This window comes from Mirounga leonina, unplaced genomic scaffold (assembly GCF_011800145.1).
Source record: "Mirounga leonina isolate KUSES-001 unplaced genomic scaffold, KU_Mleo_1.0 Mir_173, whole genome shotgun sequence".
Lineage (NCBI taxonomy): Eukaryota > Metazoa > Chordata > Mammalia > Carnivora > Phocidae > Mirounga > Mirounga leonina.
In genome coordinates this window covers 15,628,137-15,647,094 of record NW_023270447.1, presented here as the reverse complement: position 1 = coordinate 15,647,094, position 18,958 = coordinate 15,628,137, and the positions used below count along the sequence as shown (strand labels likewise).

Here is an 18,958-nt window from a genome sequence, read left to right as displayed (position 1 = left end):
GCCCTTTTTAAGTCCTAGGTCACATGGGCTAAGAGAGGTTAATTTTAGGGATTCGGGGAACTTCCTGGACATCTGACCTACAAAAGTCACAGACCTGGCTATCTTCTAAAGTAAAACTACTTCTAGGTCATGAGTATAATATAGTAGATTTCTGGAACTTTTTAGAAGAAAGCTGTTTCTGGGTTATTTCATTGGACATTAAATTAGGAAATATGTCTTTATCTTCTAGTCAGGGGATGACAATGTATCAGATATCTAGGTTCTATATGAATTAAATATAAGGAAGATAAAGAAGTTTGCAAGTTAACAAAAAATTTGATTCTAAGTCATGGAAAAATTCTTTGCTTTCAAAACTTCATGATCATTTTGGATAAAACTTGGGTCATGTCTTAATCCAAACAGTCTTGCCTATCCTTAAAAGGAACTGGTTTTGTGATTTTGTGAGCTTTACAGCCAGATTATTCACTTACATCTATTATTACTAATCTTGTCTTGAGCTGAAATACTACATGCTATTGCAATGAACTTGTGAAATTCATTGGCAATTTCCAGGCACTCCCAGAGTGGAATAGATTGGTGTCTGGAAACATTTGTTATGCCAAAAATTATCATTCTTAAGGTCTTACTACCAACATTTTAAGTCTAGAGCTCCAAATTATGCTTTTAAGATTTCTGGTTATGTAGTCACTGGTGACAGTTCTTAGAACTACTTTAGTGACTTGGGAGTGTGTATCAATCACCTTCCACTTCTTTCACCTCCAAAAGGGAGCGATGGAATTCGGTCTAATTTGTACTCCTAGCCAGGATGACTTTTAAGTTTTTTTTTAAATTAAATCCAGTTTTTTTGTGTTTTGTTTTTTTTTTTAAGTAAGCTCTATGCCCAAAGTGGGGCTTGAACTCACAACACCAAAATCAAGAGTCCCATGCTCTACCAACTGAGCCAGCCAGGTGCCCTGCCAGGATGCCTTTTAGAATGTTTTCCCTGGAAGAGGAGATGCTAGATGTTTCCAACATCACCTAGTGCTCGTCAGAAACTTTTTGGGTATGAAAACATTGGGGGATTGTATTAGAATACTTTGGACTGCAAGGAACTGAAAATCTCAGCTCAAAAAGCCTTATACAACTCAGAACATTTCTTATTTTACAAAACAAAAAGCTCTGTGATAGAATGGCTCCCAAATTAGTGGCATCATCGAGAACCCAGCTTCTCTCCACTTTTCTGCAAATCTACTGGCTTGTCTTCAGATTATCAACTTGTGGTTATAAAATGGCAGCCATGGCTGCAAGTACCACGTGAAAACACAAAAATGTCAAATAAAAGAAATATCCCTTTGCCTCTCTTGAAGAGGGAACTAATCTTTCTCTGAACCCTCCCCCAGGATCGTCTCATTTCTTATTGGTCAGAATTTAATCACATGTTCAGGCTTTGATCTAGGAATAGCAAAAGGATTGGGGTCACTTGGATTGGCTTAACTGCATCAAGAGCCCCCCTCTGGAAGCTGGGGGTGGTCCCAGCCCACCAGAAGCACAGGGTCCTCACCAAGGAGGGGATACTGAATTGAATTGTGGTTTAGTTGAGAAGGACGGTGGGCACAAGGTCCATGGCAGAAAGCCACCTAACAGTGCCCACTGCAAAGAAAGCCACATGCCTGAGAAAGTGTCGCAGGTTTGAAGACCCAGGTAGGATGGAAAGTGATGGACAAGTCAATAAACTCAGGGCACAGTGTTTTCTCAGGGGTGCTGCCGTCTGGTACTCATTCTCTACACAGGTAAGGAGAGCTCTGTTCTAGGAAATTGGGTGGTGGATGTCCTTTCCGCATATGCTTGCAAATGTAAAATAATTTTATGCTTTTAACTGTATAAGTATCTTAATGTATAGATCTCATATGGATTTAAAAAGATGGAGGGGGTAGAATTCTCAGTGTCAAACACTCGGGTACTCTCTAACTGTACTAGTTTCCCCAGAAATGGTCTTCTAGCTACTCTGACTCAGACAACTATATGTCAGACCATTTGCACCAATTCTTAATTGGCAACATGTGGTCCCTGCACCAATGAGGAAGCTAAAAGCTTTCAGGTGAAGTTTTCACATCGTCATAAACTGTCTACAGGTGAAAGCAAGTGTTTGCTTTTCTGGGTCACACCTAGTCTTTCCACCACTGATGACTGGAGGACTGTTATTTCGTAAAGTCTAGACTTGTTATCCTGTCCCAAGCACACACCTGTCTACGTATGACTCAGCCACCAGAGAGCCAGCCGAAAGCCACCTGGCCTCCCCCACAGCCTGCTCTCTGAAAGCCACTCACAGTCCCCTTTTTTCTGATTCTTGTCCCTTCTATCACCTGAGGTAAAACTTATATACCTTATGTTGAAAATTTAAGAGTGAGTTTTTATAATAGTTAGGTACAGCCTAGTAATTTTCCAGAAATGTGGGTTACTAAGACAAATGAGTCATATCTCCAGCCAAATTACCAATCCTTTCATGAGTAAAGGCAACACTTTCTCAACCAAGGAGCTTTAGTTGGGCTCAAGAGGGCAGCAAGAAAATTCTACCTTGAAAGGATCAAAAATGAAACATCTTTGCTGCATTCAAAGTCACCAGTGGGGGACTGTGGTTCACTGGTGGCCGTCATGATGTCATTGTCAAATAAATGAATCTGTCCACCAATAGCAAGTGGTCTATCCACCGGCCTATTGGGTTAAAGTCCTGCTTGTGGTAGGCTGTCCTTCCTTCAAGGCCCTAATAGGTTCTATTCTTTTACAAACATTCCTTCCTACTCTCTCAGGAAGGCAAAACCATGTAGAAGTTAAGGGCTCCAAGCTAGAGTTCCTGTGTTCAAATCCTGGTTCTGCCACTTACCTTCTGTGGGGTCTTAGGCAAGTTATTTCATGACTCCACGCATGTTTCCTCATCTGCCAAATGGGATAAGGGTGTCTACTTCATGTGTGTTGTTACTCGTATGTGTAATCAGAATATAGCAACTACTCAATAAATGTTAAGTATTATTATTTTTTAAATATTTATGCCCTCTAACCCAGAAATTCTGCTCCTAAGAATTCATTTTAGGAAAGTTATCACGGGTTTCTATAAAAAAAAATCCATTCCTTCAGGGACGCCTGGGTGGCTCAGTTGGTTAAGCATCTGACTCTTGATTTTGGCTCAGGTCATGATCTCAGGGTTATGGAATTAGGCCCCGTGTTGGGCTCCATGCTGGGTATGTAGCCTGCTTGGGATTCTCTCTCCCTCTCCCCCTCCCTGTGCTTGTGCTCTCTCTCTGTCTCTAAAAAACAAAACAAAACCCCAGCAAAAAAAAAAAAACTATTCCTTCAGCATTTTTCATAACATCAAAAACTGGGTATAGTCTGAGTAACCAAGAATAGGAAATTGTTTGAATAAATTAAAATACACCCTCAAAATGAAACACAATTCAATAATTAAATACCAATATACCTCTAGATAAGACATGGAATGATGTTCATGAGTTATGGCTGATAAGTGATAAAAACAACATAAAATAATATGCATAGTGGGTATAGTGTTTTATAGGAAAGATAAGAATACGTATGCACAAGGGAAAGGGTATACCAGATGTTAATAGTGTCTAGGATTTTAGACTATTTTTCTTATCTATACTTTACATTTTTCTGTAATTATAAGTAATCCATGTAAAAATTCAGTGAATTCCAAACTGTCTTGTACTATTCATTTCCTGTTCTTGGCTGAGTAACCCGACCCTGGGTCCCTCTCAGGGAACCAGAATTAGGCTGTTCTAAGAGTGGGTACCCAGTGAAGGACAGCTCACCCTTGGGTGGGCCTAGTGACCCATGAGATGTGAGGGGCTCTGCCCTACAGGGGGGATAATGAACATCAGGCAGAGCAGCTCTTTTGGGATCTAGACAAGAGAGTTGGGAATGGGGTGGGCAACATGGCAGGTGAGCAGAACAAACCTTGGAGATGGGCCAGAAACACTACCATAGAGGGAGACTGTGGGAGAAAAGGAAAGGGGGAGGTTCCCTGTGCTGCCTTCAGCTCCTGGTGGCTTGCTCGTTCTTAGGCCAAGTTTAACCCACAGGTATCCTTAAAATCAACTTCAATTTCTGAGGGCATTTTCGAGTGAGTCTTTGTGTCTCCCAGCAAAAACAACTGACTACCAGTTCTCTTAGCACTGGCTTTCAAAATGGATTATGAATTTCTTCAGGACAGGCAGTGTGCCTTCTTCATCCTGCACATGCAGCTCAAGGCTTGGCATATTTTAGTCGTTCATTTAATGCTTCATTCATTCATGTCTTCACTCAACAAATACGTAATATGCATTAGGGTGTGCTAAGTATGCTTTTAAGCACTGGGGCTACAACTGTGGAAAAAAACAGACCAAAAAATCCTGGCCTTATGGATTGGTAAAACATAGTAAATAAAATATATGGTATGTTAGGTCATGACAAATGCTAGTGAGAAAAATACATCAAGAAAGGGAGGACTAAGGGAGGGAGGGTAGGCAGGAGTTGCAATTGTAAAGAGCATAGCCAGGGAAGGCATCCTAAGAAAGAAGCATTTGAACAGAATCCTAAAGATGAGGGGGTATGCCATGCAATTATTTGGGGGAAAGAGCATTCCAGGCAGAGAAAACAGCAAGTACAAATGCCCTGGGGCACAGAGAGCCTAATGAGTTAGAGAAAAAGCAATGGCACCAGTGTGACTGGAAGAGAGTGCATGAAGGGGGAGAGCAAGACTTGTGGAAAGGAGGGAGATCAGGAAGTAGGCTTTTGCAGTAACCCAGGGGAAAGGTGATGGTAATTCGGTTGAATGTGGTAGTGATAGCAGTGGTCAGAAGAGGCAGACATGATATCCTAGAGAGATATGACCTCAAACAAAGGCTCTGGCTTCACTTTCCAGTTTTAGATTGAAGGACAAGGCTACCCCTCAACCCGTCCCTGCCTGGAGCAACCATTGACCTTTCTTGTATAACATGACTCATGTCGGTTTTAGACAATAGGGAATTTCCCCGGGCCTCTGCCTGGATGAATATTCTTTCTCAAACTACTCCCACCTTTCCTCCTTTCTGATATTCACCAATTGCCTAAAATAATTGAATTGTCCTTTTTGATATCTCCTTATCAAGTTTCTGGCAAGCTCAGATGAAACAGCTAAATTTCCTTTTAAAATTAATCCATCTATTTTCTTTGATGATGAAAAACAGACTCCTCATAGCCTTGGAAGGGAGTAGAACAAAGTGGAAGGGAAGAGAGGCAGTCAGGAATGCTCAAGTCCAATGCTCTTGGTGCAAAGTCGCCCTTGGGTTGAAAGTTGGGAAGACCCTCGGGAAAGTGTTTAAGGTTCCTTTCTATGCCGTGAATCACTGCTAAGGAACATCAACAGCATCATGTGACCTCCAAGACTTAATATGCTTCCAAATATAGCTAATAAGTTACTAGGGAGAATCTTAGCCCCCTGAAAAACATCTCACTGAGGCTGAACAACGTAACATCTGTGAAATCAATAACCAACCCTCCTCCTCCCCCTCCATCCCCTACCAACTGAATGAACACTGTTAATCAAAGGACAACCACACAGCTCTGAAAACATACATTGTCCCTATCTTACCAGCTATGACAAAAGCATTCTGAGTTAATAACAGGGAGAAAATTATGCTCAAAAGCATGCCAGGAATGGGGCTGTTGAATTTCTGAGTCAACTAGAACTAGAGCTATTATCTGCTAGAATGTGTGGTTTAATTGCTCAAGGTCATTTTCAAGGAGCTGTACTAGAGGCTGACAAACTCTGTTGGAATTATTGGAATTTTTTCAAGGTTGGTCATGTTGGTCTACCTCATGGAAGAGTCAGATAAATTGTCAGAAGTCCGCCTGCCCCAACTCCAAGTCACATATATTTTCTTCCTTCCCTGTGCTCACTAGTTTTTCCTCAAGTCCTTTGGCTCTAGGGTCAGTGGTATGGTCTTTAACAAGAAGGCTAACGTTACACAACAAATCTTTATTGAATACCTACTGTGTTCAGGTACTGTAAGCATTGAGTATACAGTTCTTCGAGCCTTGGTTTTCCCATAAGTAGATGGCACTAATATCCCCTCCCTTGACAGTAAACTTAGTGGGGAGTAGGATTAGCAGGAGAATTGAGATGCTTGCTGAGCAGCCAGCACATAGTAGGTGCACAGTAAATGATATCCATTATTGTAATTTTAAGAAAATCTTTAGATTTTAAAAAGGGGTAAGGAACATCTTCTCAATCTACCACCCCTTGAACTGGCCAATAAGAAAACCTGGTTCTCTTTGAGAAGGTAATCCAAAGTTGACTGTACTACTTCACAGTCTTTTGAAATGGTCTCTCACTGGTTCATGCCTATGTTTCTGTGATGATTAATTTTATGTGTCAACCTGACTGGGCCATATAATGCCCAGATACTTGGTTAAACATTATTCTGGGTGTTTCTGTGAGGGTGTTTTTCAATAAGGTTAACATTTAAATTGGTAAAACAGATTACCCTCCCTAGGGTGGGTAGGGTGGGCCTCATTCAATCAGTTGAAGTCCTGAACAGAACAGAACAAAAAGGGTTCTGATCCTCCCCCAGGTAAGAGGGAATTCTTTCCTGCCTGACTGCTTTTAGAATAGGACATCAGGTTTTTTCCTGCCTTCAATCGTGAACTGAAACATCAGCTCTTTCTGGGTCTTGAGCCTGCCAGCCTTTGGACATAGACTACATCACTAGTTCTCCTGGTTCTCAGGCCTTTGAACATGGACTGAAAGTAAACCATTAGCTCTCCTGAGTCATGCCAGTTCACTCAACAGGTCTTGGGACTTGCCAGCCTCATAATCATATGAGCCAATTTCATATCCTAAATCTCTTTACATATAGATAAATAGATATAGATATATACATATATATATACACACAGAGAGATATTTACATATATACACATACATCTATATACATACAGATATATGTTTCTATCCTATTGGTCTTTTTCTCTGGAGACAGGTTTCTAATACACTTCCTCAATTTCTTTTTTTTTTCCCCCCATTTGATTTTCTACCACTCCCCATAATCTATCCTGTACTCCAGCTGGGCTAAAGCCATAAAGCTCCTTAGCCTACCATGCTCTCATGTGTCTTTCTGTCTTTGCACAAACTTTTCCTTTGCCTTAAAGCCCTCCTCCACCCTCATCTTCAGGGCCAACTCCTGCTCACTTGTCAAAACTCAATTTTAGTACCACTTAACCCAGAATGTAATGCTTTTGAATTGGGGCCTTCTCCCATAGCACCCACTGCTTACTTCCTTCCAGCACCTGTAACCTGTCATGTATCGTGTCTGTGCCTTTATCTGGCTCTAACAATAGAAGGTGAACCTCTTGATGGCGGGGGGCCGGGGGGGGTGATCTGTTATTCATGGTACCTGGCACTATGTTAGTTGCATAGGAGAAAACCAACAAATGTTTGTTGTGCAAATAAAGGAATAAATGAGCATGTGAACAAAACATCTCTTTCTCCAATGAGATATAAAATACAAAGGTTAAGAGAAAAGTCATTCTAGAATCATTGAACCAAATCAATGAATTCATGTGGTCATTAGCCACTGGATTTAAAATCCTATTGAATGAAGGCTTCAAGCAAAGCAGTAAGGGTTTGGAGTAGACATCGAGGAGAGAATCCTCTCTTTCAGAAGCCAAGACAGCATATGGGCACATTTTCATTAGTTTTGTCTGAGGTAATCTTTCTAGAGACATTCAAGTTAAGTCCTTCTTCAGGATTTTTGAAATCAAAAGGAATAACCATGGCCAACTTTTATGAGTGAAGGAGGTTCATAAGCCCCAATAAAAGAAAGCAATGCAACTTCAGATCCCCCACTGAACATGAGATTTCTTGCACATCAGATGCCTACTCCTATAACCAGCTTACCTGGAAATGCCCTTGGGCAATTCAAGGTGAAAACTCCATCCTTCCACAGAGGCTGTCCTAGCTAGAGAGGGTAGAAGGCAAGGCCCACACAAAGTGATGCTAAGGGATCAATACTAATCAAACCTCCCACGAGCCACTGCTCTTTGTCCTGAGATCCAAAGGGAGATGTTGGCAGATCTGGGTCATCTGTGCCCTCTCAAGCTAAGATTCCAAGGGCAGCTGCAATGGCTGCTCACCTCAGAAGCACCACTGATGGCATCATAGGCAACCATGCCCTGTTGGTTCCTAGTAGGGCTCAGTGAAACTGAGAAACCAGAAGACAAGAGATGAAAGAAGTTGCAAAGTTGAGAGTCCAGGGTAGGTATACTTCTGGATGGGTCAGGGACTTGTAGGGCAAGGAGAAGAGAGCCCAGGAATCCTGGGCAGGTCAGGCTGGACTAAGGAAGAGCCTACGATGGAGAGAAGACTGCCTAAGCTCTTATCCTAGATATCTGGAGTTCCCATATCTTGTCCTAGTGTCTGCTAACCCAGAGAGGTAGGTCTAGTGATGGGAGTTTCCACTTGACATCCAACGGTCAGTACTGGGGAGAGTAGTGAGAGGGGGTTAGTGTGCTATGGACACCAGATGAGTGGAGGACTAGAAGGAATTGGAATCCACATGGAGTATAAGGAGGTGAGTCTTGCACTCGATGGAGATAAAGCACCTAGTTCATTTGGTTTGAACATTCTCATACAGCCAGGATCTGGATCTCAGAGATAAAACTCCCTTGGCTACTCCCCTGAGTGGGATCACTTTTGCAGCTGTTAAAAGTGTTGTTATAATACCGCTATAAGAGCTGTTGTGGTTGGTGTGGTCTAGACCACAGAAACAATAAGAATTTAGTACTCTCTATTAGCTAAATTTTGCCTTTAAATTTTCTTCCAATTTACCACTTTAGGATAGCCTTAGCTTTAAAAAAAAAATGTATTTTCATCTCTTGCTTTCCAGAAAGTGGATGAAAATATCTTACTATTCCAGATTAAATAAATCTCTCCATAGCCAAGCATGTGCTGGGAAGAGCTGAGCTCATTTTGTTCTAGCCTCCTCAAACACATCCACTTTTAACAAATGGGTTGATTAAGCATCACACAGAGTAGTTTAGTATATTCCAGCCACGAATTGCCCAGCACTTTATCAGAGAAGTAAATAGCACTGTGATTACCAAACTCCAACAGAGATTTCATTGTACAAAGTCCCTTTGCTCCCACAGCATGGCGCGTCCATCTCCATGGACGATTCTGGGGTCCGGACATCCAGCCCTGGCTTCGGTTTCCTGGTGACATCAAGGACACAGTTCTCCTTGCACGGCCCAGATTTGTTACCACTGAGAACCAGAGCACGATCTTGTTTTCCTTCTCTCCAGCCACACCTAAACCCACACCGGGCAGGATCCTGTGGGAGCTGTGTCTCCGCTCAGAGACGGAGGAAACAGTGGTGACCCACGCATGCCCCTGGAAAGCTATCTGGACCCCCAGGTGAGAGGAGAACCTCCTCAAATTTCGGAAGGCCTCCTCCCACCCTCTCCTCAGACCAGGGGTCTGTCCCTGCTCCCAGCCCACCTTCAGGAGGCTGAGACGTCGGCCTGTCCTGGAAGAGGGGTTGCTTATCTCCCCTGGGGAGGCTTTGAGAAAGCCTGCCCCGAGGCCTGGGTGGCCTTCACCTAGGGGAACAAACAGTACGCAGAATCACTCTTCAGTGACCCTTGCTCATGGAGGAGGCGTGATGTGAAAAGTCCGCAAATCCCTCATCTTTGGCTTCATAATGCTTTATCTTATTACTTCCAGATGTTTTTATTAATAGTACTTGCTTGATCTAATGTTAGAGTGAGCCTCTGTTCCCTGAACACCCAGTGGATGTGGGGAAATAATCTAGGAGTGAGAAAACAGAATTTTTTGGGTGAAATACATTTTTGTCTGAATGATTCTCTCAGTTGGTAATTCCCCCGTGATAGCATTCAGATCAGAAAGGAACAAATAAAACTATCTCCATTGTCAGATAACAATGACTAATGTAGAAAATTCCGAGGACTCTAAAAACAAACAAACAAAACCCCTCTTAGTTTAGCTAGGTTGTAGGATACAAGATCAACACTCAAAAATCAATTATAGTTGTCTATAATATCAATGACCATGTGGAAATCAAAATTAAAAACAATACCACTTATAGGGCCCATTCTATGCCATTCTACACCTTCCAAGGGAATGCACGCTCTCTGAGACACGGTCTCCTTCTGACATACGCATGGCTGTCTCCCCATCGCCTAGAATAGTAGGGACTCAGAAAATATTTATGGACTGAGTGACTGTTGATTAGACAAATAAAAAGAAAAGAGCAGAAACCATCTTGTATACAAGGAAAGAACAGGCCCAAGTTCCCTGTAAGAATGAGACAACCACCTGTGTGTGCATGTCTCATACAAGGCCCACCTAACAAACCTTCATGGGCTATGTTCTATGCCGCCATTTCTCCTTCTTCAGAATTCCCACAAATAATGCAAAATGGGCCACTGTGTAGTACCCTCAGTTCAATTCTATTCCAAAGCACTTATGAGCCATACTGTGCGCCTGGCACTCTGTCGGCAATGGGGGTTCAGGGATGAGCAAATCCTGCTTCCTGCCTAGCAGAAGCTCCCAGCACAGTTGGAGACAGACAGGCAAGAGGATGTTCCCAGAGGTGAGCCCAGGGTGCTAGGGCAGTGAGCAGAGCAGAAGCCTGGTCTAGCCCAGGGGTGGAGCAGAAGGCTCCCCAAAGCCATCAGACAGATGGCGAGATGGGCAGACTACACTCCTGAGAATGTAGTCTCTGTCACACACCCGGCTAACGGCTATTTATGTCATCTCGGTGAGCCTTCTACTACCCTGAAAGGTAAGGTGATTCTTCCACTCACCCGAATCTGGGAGAACAAGCAGCATGAGGCAGGGAAGAGGAAGGAAAAAGCTGCCCCCAGGTCAAGAGAGCATTCAGAATTTGAATTTGAATTTCCCTTTCTTCATGGAACTTGCATTCTCATGGTGGTGGGGAGGGGACAGACAAGAAACAATCAATAACTAGATTATGAGGGATGTTAGCAGATGATAAATGATGTGGACATAAGCAGGATGGGGGGAGGTAGGAGTGAGCGCAGGGTGCGGGGGAGCAGTGAGTTTCACCCTAAGTAGGGAGCTCAGGGCGGGCTCATGCAGAAGGTACCACCAGAGCTGATAGGAGGTGAGCACCAGGAGAGGAACGTTCAACTGCACAGTTAAGGAAGTATGCAGAGGGGAGTGAAGGTGATCACCTACGCTTTGCCAGCCTGCATGTGGTTACTCAGTTTACCACAGCAGTGCATTCGTACTCATTGGTGTGAGAGGGCATGAACAGACCTTAATTGTCAGAAATCACCCACACCCACACAGTCTTTCTATTCACTGACACCTTTCTGAATATTCAAAATCATGACTCAGATTAGCAGAAAAGCTAAATTCTTCTGAGTGTATCCAAGAGCATTTGCCTGGCAGCATGAATTAACGCATTGGTGGTCTCCAATGTGTAAACATTTGATACAGAGCACATGTGATTATATATATTTTTTTAAAGATTTCATTTATTTTAGAGAAAGAGAGAGAGCACGCGAGTGGGGGGTGGAGGCAGAGGGGTAGGGAGAGAGAATTGCAAGCAGACTCTGCACTGAGCACGGAGCCTGAAGTGGAGCTTGATCCCAGAACCCTGAGACCATGGCCTGAGCCAAAATCCAGAATCAGATGCTCAACCGACTGAAGCACCCAGGTACCCCGATTATATGGATGTCAAATTACAGTTGCTTTTTAATGATTTAAGGTACATATTTTGTGTAGCTCTAAAAAAATATTTTTAAATAGATAGAATCCACAAGATAGAGTCCACAAGCCAAAAGGTAACAAAGAATATTGAATGACGAGCTCCCTCTACCTGATCCCCAACCAGTGTTTTTCTTCACTGTTAGTTTTTTGAATCCTACCAGAGATATTGTGTGTGTGTTTATGTGTGTGTGTGGTGCGCATGAGAATTTCTGGGCTACCCCAGAAACAGACCTTGAGGCAAGGATTTAAGTACAGCGGTTTCTCTGGGAGGAGCTCCTGCGAACCCCCTGGAGGGGCTGGGGAGGGGACACTGGGAAGGGAGGGCAGCCAATGAGGAGAAGATCCGATAAATTGCTCCGTGGACAACCGGAGCTTAGTTGCACTGGGAAACTCTGGCAGCTGGCACAGGACACATGGCTCAGTGTTATTTCTCCCGAGGGGAAATGAAGCTGGGTTTTATAACCAGCGGCACTGTTTGAGGGCCGCGGGCTGTGGGCAACCAGCAACGTGGCCAGGCGCAGCGGAATCAGGCCGTCAGAGAAAAGAGCTCAAGGAAACGCCAGGGCTGGCTGTGCAGAGTGCGCCGGTGTGCGCTGCAATGTTAAGGAGCAGAAGGTGTGGGCAAGGCACCGACATTCTTCTAGAACCATTCAAGTGAAATTTGAACCAGACACTTGCAGTGCTGGGGCTCAGCCCTGTGAGTGCCAGGCTTCCACGGAGTCCAGTCAGAAGGTCATTGGCATTCGTTGGCACTGTGAACAAAGCCTTCCAGGGTTTGGCTCCTGTAAACTACTTCTGGTTCCTCTCCCACCCGGTCTCGGTCAAGTGCTCAACAGGAATACAAGCGATCTGTGCTGGAGGACCCCCAGGCGGCCCAGGCAGAGCGCAGGCCCTGCTCTTGCCCCGACGTCCTCCTAGCCTCTAATACATAGTGTAGTAGCCATTTGGCTAATATTTGCCTCACAAATGCACAAGTTGGCCAGGCTCCCAGTCTGAGGCCCTGGGCGCCAGTATATTCTGGCCCTGCCTGTCTGCCACAGGATGCATCACTTGGCCCCGGACAGTGCTGCTACCTAAGAAGTCTCCAGAAACGCTGAGCCTGTGATAGGAGAGGGGCTGGAGCCTGCCATCTGTCTCGTTGGTGGCTGGGACCATGGGAATTTTCACGGATGTGTCCAATCCTAGAAAAGCGTAGCCAATTACTAATATGGCCAAGAGCACAGATGTTTACTCAGAGCCGGGGCTAGTTTCCTGCCTTTGCACATCTGGCCTGACCTGGGGATGCGGTGGTGGACCTTGTGTCATTTTATCCTCATGGGGGTACATCTCTGAGTGGGGTTTGTCCTGGCGCCAGGAAGAGGGCGTGTGTCTACGAGGTACGGGGTGTCCATGTGGCACCCCCTTCCCGGAGCCAGTGATCCACAGCCAGCCAGTCGGGACCCCCTCCCCTCGGCACACAATGCTGATGACATCATGACAGTCCTGGGCTTTATCTAGTCACTTAGCCTTGCCAAAGCTCTTTGTCATTCGTCTTTCATTTTCTGGTCATCCAAACCTGTAAGGAAGACAGACCAGGAAATATCATCCCATTTTCCACAGGAAGAATGAGGCTGATGGCTAAGGGATGCACAGGGTCACAGAGACCACACAGGTCAAGGCCAGGCTGGCTTCTGCAGTCACAGCCGCACCCTGTCCCGTGTGCTCAGTGACATGGGCCCTTGACACCCCAGGTCTAACATTTGCCACCTCAACTCATTCCTAGAAACCTCCAAGCCCCCAGGGAGCGGCTGGATTGCGTCCTCGCACCATGAGCCTGGCGTGACCTCACCCTCAGTGCCCACAGCACACTTGGCTTTGCTCTTCTCCAGTCACTGCCATGGACACCGTCACTGTCCCGCATGATTACCAAAAAAGAACAAAAACAAAAAGACATTTCTTTTTGGAAAATGGTCATCAACAGAGTCCGTAAAAATCAAAGGGGCCACAGCCGGGTGAATTGCGTGATGGGAGGAGCGAGGCCGTGGGTGGGAAGGAGCATTCACAGCTGTCGCTCCTGCGAGCTTGCAGGTGTCAGACGTTGTGTCAAGTGCTTTGCACATGATCTCATTTAGGCCTCCGGGCTACGCTAGGACGTCGGAGATATTGTTATTCCCGTCCCACAGATAGGGCAACTGAGGCCTGGAGTTTCATTCAGTGCTTCTAGTCTTACCGCAGGGAGGTGGTGGTGGAGCCCAGGCTCAAATTCCAAGTCTGCGTGGTACAGCCCAAGTTCTGAAACCCTACATTGCACTGCTTCCCTAGGCCGGCCCCGGGCGAATGCAATCCGGCAGCCTGCGTGGACTCCTACACGTGTCTGAACCCACCTGCCTCTTCTCTTAATTCACCCTCTGGCGCTCTGTCCCCTCTCTCTGCTCCCATTCTCTCCCCCACCCCTTATCGCAGGGCCTTCTTCTCTTACCTTCTCTTTCTTGGGCTGACCTGGAAACTCAAAATTCTTCTCTTTTGATTATGGGAACAGTCCATTCGCTCTACAAATGGTTTCGGACAAATATTTTGTGCCGAGCTCTGTAGTAGACACTGCAGAAAGGGCAGTGAACAAAATGGACAAGAACCCCTGGCTTCAGGACGGGATCACGCTAGCAGAGAGACAAACACAAACAAATTGACAAGGTAAAGTCAGGAGGGATAAGGCTATGAGGGAAATGGGGCAAGGAGAGGTGGGATGGAGGGAGCAGAGGCGGGTGCTCTTTGAGATGTGGGGTCAAGGAAGCCCTCCCTGAAGAAAAGGCATTTGGGCAGAGACCAGAGTCCGGGGAGGAGGGAGGGAGTCCTGCCGCTGACCTGGGAAGCATATCCCCAGTGATAGGAATGAGATTGGCATTCTCACCACATGTGGCAAAAATAATAATATAAAGAAACAAAAGAAAACTTGGGCACCTATTAAATTTAAATTTCAGATAAACAACAAATACTTTGAGGCATATTTATCCTTAAAAAATCATTCATTGTTCATCCGAAATTTAAACTTAACCGGGAATCCTGTATTTTATCTGGCAAGCTAGCCTTGTGTGTTTCAGGAGCAGCAAGAAGACCAATGTGGCTGCAGTGGGGGAGCAAGAAGAAGACCGAGGGACACGAGGGTGGGGGAACTTGCAGAGGGGTGGGTGGCTGACATTTCAAACCCGGAGAAGCCATCTGGATATGCTTCCAGTTCTCCCAGTGGAATTTTCTCCTGGCCGTCCAAGAGAGAAACCTGTCCTCTGAGCTATGAAAGAGGAGATAGGAGAGTACATGCCACGGGAGGAATTAGGCTAGTCTGGGTCATAAAGACAATTATGCCTGCAGCATCTCTTCTCCAAACGAGGTGAAGCTTCAGGAAACCCCCTGGCATCGACTTGATCTAGGGTCTTTTACCCAGCCAAGAAGCTGGATCCTGAGCAGAAGGACTGAGGGGGTGGCATGGGGTGTGAACTTCAAGCCCAGGGATTGAGCTGTAGAAGGAGCAGGGGTTGGGGAGTGGGGGCATTTCCTCTCATGATGGGGTGGGGGGGGTGGAGTCAGAGGTCAGCAAGGATTTGGGCTCCAGGATTCTGGCGGCTGTGACCGGCAGGAGGATCAAGCATCTGCCATTGGCCGTGGTAGTTTATTTGGGTATCTGAGCTGGAAGGAAACCATGGTGACTGATCTGAGCTGTAAGGACGAAGGTTGAAATAGAAAACACCCTTTGAGGTTATAATGTAAATAATTCACTGAGTCTCCTCCTGGCTGACTGAGATCCAGAGAAAAGCAAGAAAAACTGGAGTAGACATTTCAGGGAGACTTTCCGCTACAATCCCAAATGCCTACTTCCTAGGTCACCTCAAGGATTAGATGAGGAAATGTATGTAAAGCACTGGGCTTCGTGCATATGACTTTATATGTTCAATGTCCCTTCTCCATTTTACCCTCCGTCCCCAAGTCCCGGGACCTGGACGGACCTTGAGTGCCTCACAAAAATAAAAAAGAAGCTATAATGTCAGATCCTGGACCGCCTGAAGCACAGCACTGCAACTGGACCTCTTCCCTTTCTGTAAGTAGTGACCCCAAGGGAATCAAGTGCCTGGCCCACAGCAGCTAAATGTTTTGTTGCTAAATGTATGGCATGAAAATAAATGGCCTCAGCCTTAAGGTTCTCCTGCTGTTCGATCTCTCACATTCAAACCAACAGAGAAGGAAGTAAGGGCAGCCTGAGCGGGGCTACTGAGAATTAGGAGCGAGCCGTCCCCCGCCCGTCCCAGCACAGGGCTGTTGCATCATGGCCGGCTGCAAGGCGGGCCAGGGAGCAGCCAGCGCCCAGCACAGCAGCTGCCTTATAAGGACATTTGCCGGGCCTGCCAGGTGTGTCATCCCTGGGTCCACTAGGAGGCCAGTGACGTCCCTAGTGAGTCAAGGCTGGGTGGGTGAAGCGGCCTCAGAAAGCCACATGGGTGGCAAGTGAGAGTTTTCCCTCCCCTCTTACATGTTTCCATATGCTTTAGATTATTATCTCATCTACCTTTGCAACTGGGGAAACAGACAAAAGGATTTTTTAATTTAAAAAAGTACCCAGAAGCCATTGCTTCAGGAACAAAGCAAAGTCTTTTTTTTTTTTTTTTGGCAGGGGTGGGTGGGGAGATGAAATGAAGAACATGTAGTTCTGTGGAGAGATCCCTTTGAGAACGAACACATGGCAGTCCCCCCCAAGACAAGGCAATATCCAGAATGAGGGAGAGCCGGCCTCAACTGAGGGGCGGCCGCTGGGAGCCCCAGGTTCCACCTGTTGCCTTCCAACAAAGACAAACCAGGACTGGGCAGGGAGCCTTGGGGAAAAGTGGGCCTTCTGAAGTATCTGAAGGCAGGGGAAGTGGCTGTCGGCTTGACTGGAGGCAGCGTGGAGTCATAGTTAAGACAGAGGTTTTGGGGCGCCTGGGTGGCTCAGTCGGTGAAAGCGTCTGCCTTCGGCTCAGGTCATGATCCCGGGTCCTGGGATCGAGCCCCGCATCGGGCTCCCTGCTCAGCAGGGAGTCTGCTTCTCCCTCTCCTCCCCACCTGCGCTATCACTCTCTGTCTCTCTCTCTCAAATAATTAATTCAAATCTTAAAAAAAAAAAACCAAAACAGAAGGTTTTGAAATCCTACTGCCCTGGGTGTGAATCCTGACTGTGCCACTTTCACTGGGTGAACTTGCGCAAGTTAATTAGTCTTTGTAAGTCTGGACTGCCCCTTGTGTGAAGTAGTTGTTCATTAACAAATACCCACACAGCACTTTCCAACGCTTTACTCACAGTAACTCATCGACTTTTCATAACCAACCTATGAGGCAGACTCTGCTCTCGTCCCCATTTTACAGATGAGGAAAGTAACTTGCCCGTGGTCACACAGCTGGCCATTGGCAGAACCAAAATTCGACCCCGGAGTTGACCACCTCCAGGGCCTGTGCCCCCAAGTGCTAGGCTGTGCTGCTGAGAGTTTACAACTGTGCTCACTTCACCTGATTGGAGGATTAGATGGCTCAGGGCACGTAAAAGCCTTTACTACTGTGTCTTGCACGTGGTTAATGTTTGATGAACATGACCTGTTGTTACCCATTATCTAAGGGATGGGAGATTACCTGGAAGCAGACCCCGCGAGGAAGGTGCCAGTGCCAGTGATTAGAAGGGTCAGCCCCTGGAAGAAACTGGTCCAAGAGTGGGAGAAGCAAGCCTGGGAGCTGGAGGGAGCCAAGGCTGTGAGATTTCAGGTGAAGTGTCACAAGGGAGCGACTTGTGAGTTTGTCTCCATTGAGTGCCAGGCTTTGCACTCACAAAGTCTGTCAGTCCCTGGCTAAGGGGTGCCCTGGGGAAGTGGAAACACCCAGGCCCTTCTGAGCTCTGCGCTCGTGGGCAAAGCAGTCTAGTCATCGGCAGGCAGTCTTCCAAAGGGAGTTGCAGGCATGGGACTGTTAGAAGAAACACAGCAGCAGGCAAATCCCCCCACCATTGCAGCTGGGCCCTCAGCTGGACTGATGCTCACCATCTCCCTCCTCCCCCACTCTTTCTAGATTCCCCTCACTCTCCACCAGCACTTCTGCTGGTCTGGGTGGCCTGCTTGCTGACGTAACATAGAGTTTTATCCCCGAAGGGTCTGGACCCCTGGTTACCAAGTTCTTATCAGGTGTGGTTGCTATAGTTGCCCATCTGCAAATAGAACTGGACACCAAGACATGTCCCAATGGATGCCCGGAGTTCCAAACCTGTTCCTCCCCGTCCCCATGATGCAGCAGCAATCCTACCTCCTCATGATGATCAGAGGCAATTACCCTGCTTGTTGGGTGTATGCATGGCCCCCATTTCTGCCACCATGGCAACTCTAGTCATAGATCCATGATGTCAGCCCTGGGGTGACTGAGAGCAGGCCGCTTGGTATCTACCCATCAAGTCATCCTGTTTACCTGGTTGTTGAGTCTCTCTGATTCTGTAGGGGATTCTCTGCTGGACACTCATGTATAACAATGTCTACACTTCAGGCCTCCTGTATACCCTTCTCCTGTATCACCTCAACCCGATCTTCCGATCTTGCTTCTTCCAGACCCCTGACCAGGCAGCCAAACCGCTTACCGCAGCTCAGGACTCCCCAGTATATTCTTACCAAAAGCCGTTTCTCTCTCCTCACAAACGGGATGACAAGGTACACTACCTGAATCTCTGTCCATTGGGAGGATTTCTTGTGCTTTCTTACTCTTTGCAGAGTCCCCTGAGTGGAGCTGTGACACCACACAGTCTATTCTCAGCTCACACCAGCATATCTAGTCAAGCCCTCAAGAGCTAGGCCCAGATTTTCTGTTTCTCCTCTGCCAAGAGGCACCAATGCAATGGGAAAAGGTGATATGTGAGTCTGGTCAACTTGGTCAGTTAGCTTACTCATACCCTCCGGAGCTGCTCAGGACCAGACCTGGATATGCCATGATCAGTGTAAGATAGATACAGCCTGGCCTCTCCAACCTCATGACTTAGTGGGAATGACAGCACTCAGTCCGTGATAGATAGCTCTAGATGTAAAACTATTTGATGACTTCTGGCAAGATGTTCACTCTCTCCCCACGTTCAGTAGCCTGCCAAGACTTGCCTTTCAAGAACTGCATACTTTTTTTGCTGCAGATCACATGCACCTGCTCCAGAACTTAGAGATCCACAGT

General features: G+C 46.2%; 1 long non-coding RNA gene across 1 annotated transcript; it reads left to right on the top strand.

Moving 5' to 3' along the window:
• The first annotated feature begins 14,348 nt into the window (after nt 1-14,348).
• LOC118019119 lies at nt 14,349-17,509 on the top strand. The gene is made up of 3 exons (XR_004681579.1): nt 14,349-14,437; nt 15,726-15,836; nt 17,382-17,509. It is a non-coding gene; the product is annotated as an uncharacterized LOC118019119 (long non-coding RNA).
• The last annotated feature ends 1,449 nt before the right edge of the window (nt 17,510-18,958 follow it).